The following is a 4,135-nucleotide window of genomic DNA, read 5'->3' on the forward strand; positions in this document are numbered from 1 at the left end:
GGGGCCAGAGGAGGCCCCGGAGATGCTGGGAGGGCTGGAGCCCCTCTGCTGGGAGGACAGGCTGGGAGAGTTGGGGGGGTTCAGCTTGGGGAAGAGAAGGCTCTGGGGAGACCTTCAAGCCGCTTCTGGTGCCTAAAGGGGCTCCAGGAGAGCTGGGGAGGGACTCTGGATCGGGGAGGGGAGCGATGGGATGAGGGGGAATGGTTTGACACTGGAAGAGGGGAGATTGAGATGAGATATTGAGAAGAAATTCTTGACCGTGAGGGTGGTGAGCCCCTGGTGCAGGTTGCCCGGAGAGGTGATGGCTGCCCCGTCCCTGGGAACATTTCAGGCCAGGTTGGACGGGGCTCTGAGCAACCTGGTGTAGTTAAAGGTCCAAAGGAGAAAGAAAGGACCAGTCCTGAAATTGCTGACTTCTCATCTTTAATAAGGCTGCAGTTAAGTTCTGGCTTTGTCAGTTACCTGCCTTAATTGATTTCACCAGTTACAACAGGTGATTGAAATGATGTGGTGATCCAGCCAGAGTGCGGTGGCAGCAACACCTACTTGAAAACATTCAGTGCTGACCTACAAGTTCAGTTTGTTTTGGGCTACACATCTGCTGGTGTCCCTCCTTGTTTCCACTCCCAAAGCTCCGATGTGTGTTCTAGTCAGGAGAAAACTAAGCAGAGTTGCTCCACTGTGAAAAACTTGTGTCACTGCCCCCCATGTGCCTTGTATACCATGTGTCTCCTGCTGCCTCCTGGCAGACCTCACGTGCATCCATCACGAGCAGCTGAGTTTCGGATTCTTCCCCATTCATGTCTGCTCCAGAGTGGGAGTTGGAAAGGCTGCAGAGCTCCATGTTGCCTCTGGGAGATGGTGGGAATGGCGGGAATGGTGCGAAAGCCAGTGTGGTTGTGAGTGTTTCTCAGTAAGAAGGCCAGTGGGCTCTCTTCCCAGTTCCCTCCAGCTCTTGCTCTCCAGTTGAACATCAGAGGTTGGGAGAGCTGGAGCCAACAGCACTGAATAGCATGATCACCAAATGCTCGTGAGCACTCATCGCTTGGAGCTGAACTCCACAGGAGTAAGGGTGACCCCATGGATCTCGATGGGAAGGGGACAAAAAGCGTTGGAGGGAGAGCCACAGCTCTGGGTCAGTAATACCCTTCCTCCAGGGGCAGCACACACCAGCACAAGAAAAGCTTCTCTGAAGTTTGTGTGTGGTAGAAGTTCCTGGTGTGCTGGGCTAGGAGACACCGTGTCCTGCCAGAGGTTCCATCCAGAGAGGGTGCACCAGGTGCCGTGTTCCTGTCCCTTGGATTCCCCGAGCCAGAGATAGCTCAGCCCCTGATAACTCGTCCTCTAGGAGAGAAGAGGGGATGGTTTTATGCAAAGAATACGTATGGGGAGGAGGAGACTGCATGTGTGGAGATGGACTGTCCTGATGGGTCTGCTGAACATTATGAGATTTGAACCCTGATTATTCCATGACTGGTTATATTCACTGAATCTTGTGAACTTGTGCCAGTTAGTGAGAGCCATTGGCCACAGATGTGTTGGCCTGGTGGGATCTGCTTGGGGTCTGCTTTCATCATGTGCACTGGCGCTGGGTCAGCAGCATCCTGGTCTGCGCAGATGGGTGTTGAGCCTCCTGCGGCGCGTTGGCAGACCACGGTCAGAGCTGGGTGCATCCTGGTGACAAAGTTCTTGCAGCAGCATGTGCCTTCTGCTCTGTGTTCACACCGCTGGTGTTCCTCGCCATGCTTCTGCCACCCATTGTGGCTGTACACAGACGCCTAGTGCCGTGTCATCCCTGTAGGTGTTCCTGAGGAGGTTATGAGCTGTAAGAGTATTGCCATTTTTAAGTTACTTTCAAATTGACCGTGCTTCTTGTTGGGGATGTTTTGAAGCATGCAAGTGACACCTTGCTGGCTGTACCTGGAAGAGCTCCTATGGAAAAAAAATAATCTTTTTCCATTTTGAACGTTTTGGGCCCAGGGCAGCATGTTTTACTGTGTATTTGTGTGAGTGTCACATAGCAACCAGGAGGAACGCGCATCTCTTCAAAAGAAGGGCCTGAAGTCAGTGTGACTGGCCAGCATTCAGGGGGCTGATGCAACCTCAGCTCTTGGAAGCGTCCAAGTGCTCAAGTCAGCAGCATCTGTCTACATCGTCATTTATCTATTATTAGCTAATTAACTGCTACTTTTTCTGTTACTGACTCCAGACAGAGTAACATGGTACCACGTGTCACGGGCATACTCTCAAACTTTCTGAAAAATGGATGAGTGAAGTTTCAGGAGGTTTGGCGATAGGGGTTGAGGGTTTTTCTCACACCCCAGCCAGTCTGATTTCAGTAGGGACCAGGACCTGTCCCTGAGGCATCGCAGCATCGTGGCAAGAACAGTGCGGTCTGGTGCCTCACCTGCTCCCCCCATGCTCCGTGGCTGCAGAGGCTCCTGCACAGCGCTGTTCCCCGTTCCCGTCGCGGTGCTTGCAGACGCCTCTCTGCCCATGGGTCCACCGGGGGGGAAGGCGTTCAGCCCCTCTCCTGCGGACTGCTGGGGTGCTCACAGGATGCAGCAGGGGGGGCAGCAGGCAGCAGTGCAGCTGGGCCAAGCAGCCCATGTGATTTTGCAGATATCCTTGTAGTCCTAGCAGTTATAAGTAGGTTATTGAGAAGCTACTGACTTTCACTTTAATCTGGTGAAAGCTTTCTGGGTTTAGAATAAATATGTATCTGGTAAAACTTTCTAAGAGCTTCAGCAGAGGCACACACAGAATAACAAACTCGGTGAGTAATAAAAGCTTTGGGCTGGGTTACTGAGCCAGTGGAGACATCAAAACTGGTGGTAATGGAGGGCTGCCATACCAGTCTGTGTGCGTAAACCCTTTGGCAAGGGGAACGTATAATTACCGCTATTGAGTGTGACCCCCCACTGAACCCTAGCAGCAGAGCACGAGCTCCAGACAGGCCATGCTGCGATCGCCCACTTCAGAGCGCCGCAGCAGTCAAAGTTGGCCGCAGTGTCAGGGCTTGTGCTATGAAGATTGCTTTGGTTGTGCAAGCACTGGTGAGAAGAGCGCTCTTCGGCCCCTGCGGCCATGGCGAACTGTATCACAGAATCACAGAATGGTTAGGGTTGGAAGGGACCTCTGGAGATCATCTAGTCCAACCCCCCTGCCAGAGCAGGGTCACCTACAGCAGGTTGCTGTAGTTGGGTTCTAGTTTGGAAAGCAAACTGAAGGGAAGGTTGGGTGTTGATCATCCAGGTCAGACGGGTTGTTTTTCTAGCAGGAACTGGAAATGGGATTTACAGCAGTGTCTGTGCCAGGTGTGGCTGTAAGATTTGGGTGGTGGAGGATGCACCATTAGCTGCTGCCTGGCAGCAGGATCTGTAGGAAGATCTTGCTGATGGCATTCAGAGCTCTGTGCATGAGAGGAGTTGCTGCTGGTCTGGGAGAGAAAGTGAGATTCAGGCCTGGCCACGGCTGTGTAGGGCAGCGGACCTGCCAGCAGCATTGTGGATCACGTCAGACAGGAGAGGGCGGACAAGTTCTTCCCATCTTAGTGCAACTCCAGCTGGCCTAGTCCTGGCCCGCTGTCAGTGGGGGTCCCAGGCCCAGCAGCGTCTGTCTTGGCACACGCTGGATGCTTGTAACCGGTTCCACCGTTTAAACTTTCCTACCAAGATCACAGCTGGGGAAACACAGAAGCCCTTAGTGCTGCCAACACTTGTGGTGTCCACAGAGCACACAAGATTCCCGGAGTCAGATGCATGGGGTGTTTTATTTTTTTTTTTAATGTTTCCAATTCTTGTGCTTGTGAGAGAAAGTTTAAGGTTATCCAAGTGCACTCCAGCGGTACCAAAATACCCATTCTTTTAGAAATCTTTTTTGGTTTTACTCATTATCATTACAAGGGGAAGTTGCAGCTTGTGCAAAGTGCAGTTTGTGCCCTGCTCCTGCGGTTGCCCTCTCTGCGGGCTGCACCTGGGTGCAGACCCGGCCCCACACGGGCTGGTGGTGCAGCCCCTCCGCAGCCCCCCAGCCCGGGGCTTCCCTGGCGGAGGGGCCCGTGCCTGGTGGCTGTGCCGGTGGTGGTGGCTGGTGGTGGGTGATGTCGGTACGTGGCACCTGGTGCCGATGCCCA

Source organism: Charadrius vociferus, unplaced genomic scaffold (assembly GCF_000708025.1).
Source record: "Charadrius vociferus isolate BGI_N301 unplaced genomic scaffold, ASM70802v2 scaffold53, whole genome shotgun sequence".
Lineage (NCBI taxonomy): Eukaryota > Metazoa > Chordata > Aves > Charadriiformes > Charadriidae > Charadrius > Charadrius vociferus.